Below are 11,386 nucleotides of genomic sequence, written 5' to 3' on the forward strand. Positions count from 1 at the left end.
AGCCACGAGTCATTCGTTACAACCCTCTAATCATTGCGTAAATCCCAACACCCAAAACGTACTTTTCATCAAATATGGATATGCTATGGTAAATTATGGAGGCTACATAGTGCTGCAGTCAAGGTGGGAGTGGGGGGGGGGGGGGGGGGGGGATTATCCTGAATGCACATGAGAAAAAAAAGAATGAACTGCTCTGCACAACTAATCTCCCCTCTGGGGGACAAAACACTATACATTTACTACCTTACTCTCATTGGTGGTCTCTTTACCCGTCCTCCGTGTGCCTCTCTCCCTCCTGCCCAAACTGACATCTGCTTTTTACAAAACAAAATTCACCGGAACGTGCGGTGCATTCATCTATGTTTGTGAGTATTGTGTTTGCACCTGTGGGATGGAATTGACAGCATTGTGTTCTCCGTTAACTCTTCAGAGTGAGTAACTTCAACGGAAGTTACTCACTCAAGCACCCATCATGCTGGCCTCATCTTTTGTACAAACACAATGCTCATTGTACATAGTGTTTTGCATGTAATTATTTACCCAGTGATCCAAGAAATCCAAGAGGGTTTTATTTGTCACTCATGCAAGGTACAAAACACAATTAACAACTCCGTCGATGCAAGTGGGAGCCAATTTATTTCGACTGGAATGTCAAAGTGGAATGAGAATTGCATCTACACCATGACAACTGTGTTTATTGTTTTGCATTATGTATGAACTCAATGACACTGTAATCGTGTGTTAGCCATTTGCCTTAAAGGTGGCATAAGTGATATTCATCAAAACAAAACTTTTTTATTAAAAAGTTAAAGCTTATATTCTGCATTGAATCAAAAAGTTAATGCTTTTAACTTGCAACGCAAAGTTACGCGTGAGGTTGTACATCTCTTATTTTTTATGTTTGCTCCAGACTCGGAGCAGAAGTATGCTGTGGTACATCAGGCTACATACCGTGGTAGGGAAAGGTAGCAGTGACTGAGTAGTGTCATTGCAAACTACAAAATACATACTAAACTGTTAATAAATAAATAAATAAACTGGGCCCATTTGCCGGCCGGCATTTTGACATCCTTGGTCTAGGATGTTTGGCGCGATGGCCAAGGTGTCGTATACTCAAGGAATGGACAGATGTCCTGTGTTAGCTGATCTTAAGTGTGCAGGATAGGGTGTAGGGGTCATGTCATGAATAGAGTGCACGGCCCCTCCTTACTTTCATGACGCGATCAACGCTTTGTAAATAAACGTTATTATTTTCTGGCAAAAGGCCTATAGAATGTGAAGGAACGGTCCTTGTCTTTTATGATTGGTCAGTCAGGATAATCCACTCCACTGCACGGTCTGGTTGTTAATACAATAACTGTATTTATAAAGCACTTTTCAAAACAAGCTACAAAGCAATACGATAACACTAAGGAATTAAAACAATAGAATAATAGAACCAACCTGCTTTGATAGCACCACAGCTGATTCAACCAGCTTCTACACTTCATGGGATGCCTCAAATTAAACAAAAATAGCCATGCATACAGCTAGAAACTCTATACTGTTGTGCTTGCTCTCTTTGGTTGTAAACAAGATGTGGGCTTGACAAGCCATTACGTTTTGTAGTTAGTAACTCCACATTTCACATGAAGGTTTACACTAATGGTTAAAACATTTAGTGGTTGTAATGTCTATTGATCCTATTGGTCACCCATGTTGGTTGCCGGGGAACTGCTGAAGTTCTTTCATAGATTGGCAGTGTTACACCGGGTTATCACTACTTATGCATCAAGTCATTAAGTCTAGGTCCTAGGACACTGTTTCTCAATGTCTGACGCTTACAGGTCTTTAAGTGTAAAATTGGAACAATTTTTATTTGAAAAGCTTTTGGGAAAACAATCTACATTGCAGTGTTACAGACCCATGAGGGTCCATTTGGACCCTGTGGTGGTCTCTGGACCTGATGTTGAGAACCAGTGGTCTAGGAGAACAGTTATCCTATATTGCACCTCATAATCTGGGAGGAACATTCGCCCCAAAATAACAAGCTCACAACGTGTCGCAGTGTGTGACACGAGCTTGTAGTTTGGCAATTTTGGCAGAAGATGGTGTGGGGGGGAAAAGAACAGACCAAGTACAGAGCCAACTCAGGTCAAGTTTACTTCACCTGAGTTAGTATACAGGTTATAAGTAGCTGAAACATGAAGGAAAGAAGTAGGCTAAATGAAACTAAAAGAAGATGCTGTTGAGGAGAAATAAAGGCATTTAGAGGAAGTCCTCCCTCCTGTAGAAAATGGACAACCGTTACGACACATTCATGTTTTGTCCTCATCATCTTAATTATTGTTATTACACTGCTGTCAAATACGCCTTATTTATTCTCCAACTTCAGTGAACAATACAATACAGGAATGCAACATCAGTGGAGGGTCTTAGAGGAACAGAGCAGTTCTGAAGTGTTTTAATATTTAAAAATATATTTTTAAATATTATTAAAGTTCCATCATTAAACTTGCTCTGAAATGGGAATGTGACACTTTTTTTTACGGTTAGCTATTAATGAGTGGAACACAGTGAAACTCATTGATGTTTTTAAGACGGTAGAATGATGAATATAGCTGTCATCTCTGGAAAAACACACAGGCACAGCTTACCTGCTAACCACAGAGACAGATTGTGTGTGTGTGTGTGTGTGTGTGTGTGTGTGTGTGTGTGTGTGTGTGTGTGTGTGTGTGTGTGTGTGTGTGTGTGTGTGTGTGTGTGTGTGTGTGTGTGTGTGTGTGCGCACGCACTCGCATTGTGCGTGTGTGTGTGTGCGTGTGTGCACACGCTCGCATTGTGTGTGTGTGTGTGTGTGTGTGTGTGTGCACACGCTCGCTCGCCTTGTGCGTGAGTCTGTGTGCGTGTGTAGTCTGCATACGTGTGTGTAAGGCTGTCAGATAAATGAGTCACCAGTGAAATGTAGGCTAGTGTTCATCACCCTTATCGTGACAGTCGGACAGGCTGAAAGAAAGAAAAGAACACAAACAGACAAGAAACAGTAAGCCCTATTTCAGTAGGCTGGCACATGGCTGAATGTCCTGTATTTCAGTAGGCTGGCATATGGCTGAATGTCCTGTATTTCAGTAGGCTGGCACATGGCTGAATGTCCTGTATTTCAGTAGGCTGGCATATGGCTGAATGTCCTATTTCAGTAGGCTGGGACATGGCTGAATGTCCTATTTCAGTAGGCTGGCACATAGCTGAATGTCCTATTTCAGTAGGCTGGCACATGGCTGAATGTCCTGTATTTCAGTAGGCTGGCACATGGCTGAATGTCCTATTTCAGTAGGCTGGCACATGGCTGGATGTCCTGTATTTCAGTAGGCTGGCACATGGCTGAATGTCCTATTTCAGTAGGCTGGCACATGACTGAATGTCCTATTTCAGTAGGCTGGCACATGGCTGAATGTCCTGTATTTCAGTAGGCTGGCACATGGCTGAATGCCCTATTTCAGTAGGCTGGCATATGGCTGAATGTCATGTATTTCAGTAGGCTGGCACATGACTGAATGTCCTATTTCAGTAGGCTGGCACATGGCTGAATGTCCTGTATTTCAGTAGGCTGGCACATGGCTGAATGCCCTATTTCAGTAGGCTGGCATATGGCTGAATGTCATGTATTTCAGTAGGCTGGCACATGGCTGAATGTCCTATTTCAGTAGGCTGGCACATGGCTGAATGTCCTGTATTTCAGTAGGCTGGCACATGGCTGAATGTCCTATTTCAGTAGGCTGACATATGGCTGATGTCCTATTTCAGTAGGCTGGCACATGGCTGAATGTCCTATTTCAGTAGGCTGGCACATGGCTGAATGTCCTGTATTTCAGTAGGCTGACATATGGCTGAATGTCCTATTTCAGTAGGCTGGCACATGGCTGAATGTCCTATTTCAGTAGGCTGGCACATGGCTGAATGTCCTATTTCAGTAGGCTGGCACATGGCTGAATGTCCTGTATTTCAGTAGGCTGGCACATGGCTGAATGTCCTATTTCAGTAGGCTGACACATGGCTGAATGTCCTATTTCAGTAGGCTGGCACATGGCTGAATGTCCTATTTCAGTAGGCTGGCACATGACTGAATGTCCTATTTCAGTAGGCTGGCACATGGCTGAATGTCCTGTATTTCAGTAGGCTGGCATATGGCTGAATGTCCTATTTCAGTAGGCTGGCACATGGCTGAATGTCCTGTATTTCAGTAGGCTGACACATGGCTGAATGTCCTATTTCAGTAGGCTGGCACATGGCTGAATGTCCTATTTCAGTAGGCTGGCACATGGCTGAATGTCCTATTTCAGTAGGCTGGCACATGGCTGAATGTCCTATTTCAGTAGGCTGGCACATGGCTGAATGTCCTGAGGTGCACTGGTCTTTATTTCTACTCACCTGCATACAATTTTGTTTTAATCCATTTAGACATTACGTACATTACGTAATGTCTAAATGGATTACGTACATTACGTACACGTCTCTTTGTAGTTTTGTTGTCTTTTTTGTGTGTGTGTGTGTGTGTGTGTGTGTGTGTGTGTGTGTGTGTGTGTGTGTGTGTGTGTGTGTGTGTGTGTGTGTGTGTGTGTGTGTGTGTGTGTGTGTGTGTGTGTGTGTGTGTGTGTGTGTGTGTGTGTGTGTACGTACGTGTCCCAGCACGGACACCCTAAAGTGGCCAGTAGAGTACAGCACAGCGTAAAGTGGCACAGACTACACTACAGTACGAGCCCTGGCCACGTTCGTTCCGGGGACCACCCCAAGGGGGCAGGCAGGCTTTCCAACGTTGAAGCTCTGGGTCCTAGTGGTAGGAGGAGGGACTACAGGCGGACCCGTGGATTCATGACCGGGAAACCCCGTGCAGCTGGGCTTCAACGTTGAGCGCTCGGTTGCCCTACGTCACTCAGGACCTCAAAGTTGAGGTCCTGGGAGGGACTTCCGGCAGTCTTCCGGGTGCTTCAAAACGCCACTGAGCAACTTCCACTGACATGAATAGCTGGGGGGGCGGAGCTTCGCGCCAGTTCAGTCTCTATTATATATATACTCTATGGACCACCCCGACCCCCGAGGCCTCCCACACGGTAACTCTGTCATTTCTCCGTTTCTCCATTTCTTCAGTTTCGGACACGGGGAGGCTCGTCGGAACCGGGCCGGCACCCTGGGTGCGTTCATGGGGGTCTGGATGTTTCAAAAACTTTCAAGACTTTTTCCAAAAATAATCTCAGTACACTACAATACAGTACAGAGCACAGTACAGTACAGTAACTATAACAAATAAATGTATAGTTGCACCGCAACTTCACACAGGTGTGATTTTGGATACCGGAAGTTTCTCAGAAAGAGCTCAGGTTTTAGGGTGTCTTTCATAATACCGCCTTAGGTTTTAGATGAGCTTTTCAAAATTCAGGTTTAATAGTGTTCTGAAGGCTGGAAAGATAATATATATACATATACGTGTGTGCGTGTGTGCGTGTGTGCGTGCGTGCGTGCGCGCATGCGGCTGTGTGTGCGTGCGTGTGTTATACAATCTAAGTGGGTGGCTTAGATTTAGAGTGTCCACGGATTAATTGTTCCCCTCCTGCCCAAAGGCCATGTTTGCTCTTGGGAGAAGATTCCGCTGCTCTCCTTCCATGATGAAACTGTGCACTGCTCTTAAATTCCGAAAGGTAAAATGAAAAGCGATCATTTGATTGGCCATGATTAATTGCCCCTGCAACACACACGCACTGACAACACAGAGCTCAATCCAACTCATCTAGCACCTGCTACATGGTGCTACTGTACACCAGAATGTAAATATTATTCTCGGGTATCAGTATTCGGTATCGGTATCGGCTAACACAGAAATTGTGGTATCGGGATCGGATCGGGAACGAAAACAGTGTATCGTATCGGGACATCCCTATAGTATATACAGTATTGTTCAACGTGTTCAAAAAAGAAAGGCGATAGACCTGTATGCATGTACAGTACACTCACCACCCATTTCACTCATTTAAAGGAAAAGACAAGAGGATATTTATTGGTTGTTAACACCAGCCCCTACTTCTCTCTCTCTCTCTCTCTCTCCCCCCTCACTCACACTCAGTCTCTCTATATACACTGTCTCCCTCTCACATTTCCTATACTCTCTGTCTCTCTTACACTGAGGACTGTCTGTCTCTCATATTTCCTACTGTCTGTCTCTCTTACACTGTCTGTGTCTCATATTTCCTATACTGTCTGTCTCCCATACACTGTCTCCCTCTCAGTGTTTCTGTCTGTCTGTCTGTCTGTCTGTCTGTCTGTCTGTCTGTCTGTCTGTCTGTCTGCCTGTCTGTCTGCCGTCTGTCTGTCTGCCGTCTGTCTCTCAGTGTTTCTGTCTGTCTGTCTGTCTGTCTGTCTGTCTGTCTGTCTGTCTGTCTGTCTGTCTGTCTGTCTGTCTGTCTGTCTGAGGACGGGCATTAGCAGGCAGAGGAGTGGAGTGTTGAAACAGCCTCACATACCAACACATGAACATCAGCAGATTACATTACATTACTCTCTCTCTCTCTCTCTCTCTCTCTCTCTCTCTCTCTCTCTCTCTCTCTCTCTCTCTCTCTCTACCTCTATTATCCTTCTCTCTCTTTACCACTCTTTCAGCGTCATCCCTTCCTTCATACGCCTCTCTTAGCCCACACACTACTTCTGTCTTTCTCCTGGTTTAATTATATTAACGTCTCACCTTGCACCTCGCCATATTTAAACTTTAAAAATGTTCTCATCATCAAATTAATGCCCTACTTAATCATACAAGAGTGTGACAAAAGTTATATGTAATTTCTTATAAAAATAAATAAAGGTTTTGATTAGGAGGTTTTCTCACAACAGTGAGATTTTTTTAGCTATATGTTTGATAATTGTGTGTGTGTGTGTGTGTGTGTGTGTGTGTGTGTGTGTGTGTGTGTGTGTGTGTGTGTGTGTGTGTGCGTGTGCGTGTGTGCACGTGCACGCATGTGCGTGTTCTGCTATTAAAGTCATTACTACCTCAGTGTTTAGTAAACACACACTCAGAGCAGCTTGACATTTGACCAGTCTCTTCTGTCTGTCTTCCCTGGAATGTGTGTGTCTATGTGCATGCGTACGCGCGGGCGTGTGTGTACGCATGCAGGCTTACACGTGAGTGTAAGTGAACGTGAGGTTTTGCATGCATGCCTGTGTGAGTGTACGCACATGTAAGTATACGTGCGTGCACCTTCAGGCATGCCTTCACTGCTGTGTGTGCGTGTGCGTGTGCGTGTGTGTGTGTGTGTGTGTGTGCGTGTGCGTGTGTTGATGTGAAGTTTGGCTTGTATCACATATCCTGCACTCGGGACAAAAGTTGGCCGCAAGCAAGTGAATGAGGCCAACTGCAGTTCTCTGTCTGTCTGTCTGTCTGTCTGTCTGTCTGTCTGTCTGTCTGTCTGTCTGTCTGTCTGTCTGTCTGTCTATATCTCTCTATATCTCTCTCTCTCTCTCTCTCTCTCTCTCTCTCTCTCTCTCTGACAAGACAAATGAGACAGGTCATTAGAGAGAACATGAGAGCTGCTCTTGAGAAGAACAGAGTGGAGCTGAGAGCTGTGATCACTTACTGCTGATAGATAGATAGATAGATAGATAGATAGATAGATAGATAGATAGATAGATAGATAGATAGATAGATAGAATAGTACAATCATGTAAAACAAAACACGTGTGTTTAAGTTAACCTTTTCTGGTGGAAAAAAAAGAAGTTATTGTTTAGAACTGGATCTAACCGGTTAAAAAAAAGAGACTCAAGTCTGTGTCCCTGGACGCCGGCTCTCAGATCACACTGCAGGATGTTTTGAGACAAGAGGTGAATGCTGGGTAAACATGGCTGGGAGAGGTGACACAGCCGTTTCAAACAAACACAAACACGCCTTTGTCTGGAGAGAGTGTGTATACCTGCTGAAATATGAGACACACACACACACACACACACACACACACACACACACACACAGGTGCACTCAAGCACACATCCACAGCCACAAGAAAAGGCGTGCAGCACAGACACTAAAACATTCCCCACACACTCACACTCTCTCTCACGCACGCATGCACGCACACACGCACGCACACACACATTAACACACTTAGAGTAGACAGATATCATCACATAATAAATACTGACACAGACAAACAACCCAGTACATAACTACTCTTGCTTTATTTTTTTCTCTTGCTTTTGTTTGCTGTTGTCAAAAAAGTTACCCAAAGAAGTATTCCGTTACAGTAACGGAATTATTTTTTAACGCCGTTACCCCCAACACTGGTCCTACATACTACAGTGGTTTCATCTGCAAAATCATGATTATGTGTGCTCTGAGTTGGCAAGCGGTCATAAGTGTAGAGAGATATGAAGTGAGTTTGTGCATTTGATAGATACGTAGATGTAACAAGAGTTTAGATACACTAAATATAAAACTAGATATAGACTAAATGTATAAACGATACATAGCTTGCAGAGTTAGTTCAGTCAGATATACTCGTGCAGCTTCATGCTATGCTCATGCAGGGCGCATTCATGCATATTACATTGGTACTACACATGTTTCGTCTGCCTTACGATGACGTGGCAGTCAGCTGACCAATTGCCGGGTTATTTAAGCTCACCACAGTCTCTGTTCTTCCTCCGGTCATTTGTCCCTGGACTGTTGGTATGCGCCTGTTTGCGTCCACCGCCTCCCCAGCACCACCACTGGGCTCTGCTATTTGTTGTTCCCCATGTTGGGTTGTTGTTGTATATCTATCTCCCTGCTCTTAATGTTAATGATGGTGTTTAATTGTGCCGAGCAGGGATAAAAATGTAGCAGAGCCGAACGCCAAGATAAAATATTGTATATTGTATAATCATTCTATAATAAACATTGGTTAAATCTATTCGTGAGTTATCTGACTGATTTGTATACATTAATTAAGTATTGCACAATGAGCATGGCTGTGGGTGTGTGTATATGATTGGCAGCCGTTGCCCTGCAGACATGTTGCAATGACAGCTCAAATAGCTTTATAATATTCATTAGAGTGTTGACATGTAGGGAGAAGCTCTTCCTACATGTCTGGAGGTTCTGGAGGTGCTCGTATATGTTCCCTTCTGAGGGACAGGAGTTCAACGGCTTTTAATCACAGTTAAGCTTAATTATTTGTATTTAATCTTATCTCCCATCTTCTATTTTTAGATTTGTGCACATTTGTGCAATTTATATGTTTGTGGCTCGTGCACATATATATGCACATGGATATGTACTACTGTATAAATATGTATGTCAGTTTATTTTATAGTTGTGTTTATAATACAAATATAAAATAAACATACCGTATACGCATCCCACATGCATATATATCTCCCTCATGTATCGCTTTTCTCATTTAACTTGGTCGACCACGGTTGTTTTTAAATGTGCTCTATAAATACAATTTGATTTGATTTGTTTGAAAGATGTTCTGGCCCAGGATGCTCTCGGGGTTCAACGGTGATTGTCTCCGGGACGCTTCCTGGCTCTGGCGGTGAAGAGACCTCTGAGTGAGGGATTAGGTTTAAACCAATAATCCTTTGTGCAGACCTGATTATGTGCCGCATGCAGCCCGGTGTGCGTCCTGTTTAGTGGTGCTGCCAAACCACACTGTTATGGAGGTGGAGAGAGCAGAGACTCCCACTTCAGCTGTAGTCCCCTGTAGCGTAGAGATCCATCTAGGGCACAGGCTTTAGTTCCAATTAACATACTATTGGTCCGACTGTCATTAGAACGACAACCTACCTCAAAACCTAACCTAACCAAGCAAGCACGGGAGCAGCGCATGTTCGCCAACCTTAACGCATGTTCGCCAACCTTAACGCATGTTCGCCAACCTTAACGCATGTTCGCCAAATAAGCGTGTGGGTCCTATGGTATGTCAGATAAGCGTGTCGGTCCTATGGTATGTCGGATAAGCGTGTCGGTCCTATGGTATGTCGGATAAGCGTGTGGGTCCTATGGTATGTCGGATAAGCGTGTGGGTCCTATGTTATGTCGGATAAGCGTGTGGGTCCTATGGTATGTCGGATAAGCGTGTGGGTCCTATGGTATGTCGGAATAAGCGTGTTGGTCCTATGGTATGTCGGCTAAGCGTGTCGGTCCTATGGTATGTCGGATAAGCGTGTCGGTCCTATGGTATGTCGGATAAGCGTGTCGGTCCTATGGTATGTCCGATAAGCGTGTGGGTCCTATGGTATGTCGGATAAGCGTGTCGGTCCTATGGTATGTCGGATAAGCGTGTCGGTCCTATGGTATGTCGGATAAGCGTGTCGGTCCTATGGTATGTCGGATAAGCGTGTCGGTCCTATGGTATGTCGGATAAGCGTGTCGGTCCTATGGTATGTCGGATAGGCGTGTCGGTCCTATGGTATGTCGGATAAGCGTGTCGGTCCTATGGTATGTCGGATAAGCGTGTCGGTCCTATGGTATGTCGGATAAGCGTGTCGGTCCTATGGTATGTCGGATAAGCGTGTCGGTCCTATGGTATGTCGGATAAGCGTGCGCACCCCATCGTTCTCGATTATGTCAGGTGACATCTAAATTCAATGAATGGGCTATAAACTATAAATAGAATACTTTATTGGCAAGCAACTAAAAAACAACAGTGTCACCAATCATAATGTGGATTAGACGCACAAAGAAAGTCAAAGCCTTTTTCCATTTTGGCCCAAGAGAGTATACAGTAGAAACAAGCATAAAACACAAATGTGGGTGGAAACAATTTAAAGTTGCAGTTCACACACCCAAACTTGCTCAGAAATTATGTTTGATCAATAATGCCCCTGTCAAGTATTTTTCTCCCGGAAAAAAACCCCCATCTATAAATACAGCACACCTTGAACTTGGCTCTGTCTGTGACCTCATTAACAATTCCAGGATCTCTATTAATTATGCCACGCCTGCCGGAACGCCTCATGAATATGCTAATGTACCACGTCCCTGGAATCAACATGCACAACCCCTCCAAAATGAATAAATAAATACAATTAATAATAAGAATACTAAATAAACATATACGTATGGCAAAATGCAATATTAGACTAATTTTGCCTTATCAGGGATCAACATTTCGAATAAACCTTTTAATTTATGTTTATTATAATTCAAAGTTCTAAATTAATTGCATTGTAAATATTGTAACCTGTTTTTGCCATAATGTATGTATAGTCAGTGATAGAATAATTGTGTTGAATAGAATAGGCTACGGTGTGCATCTGAAGACTGTTGTTGTTACATTGGCCATTGACTGAGCCTATAGAAGGAAAACTCAGCTGGGTTTATTTTCTACACAATCACAGCCGACAATTCCACGCACACACACGCACGCACACGCACGCGCACGC

This window comes from Electrona antarctica (assembly GCF_951216825.1).
Source record: "Electrona antarctica genome assembly, chromosome: 18".
NCBI lineage: Eukaryota > Metazoa > Chordata > Actinopteri > Myctophiformes > Myctophidae > Electrona > Electrona antarctica.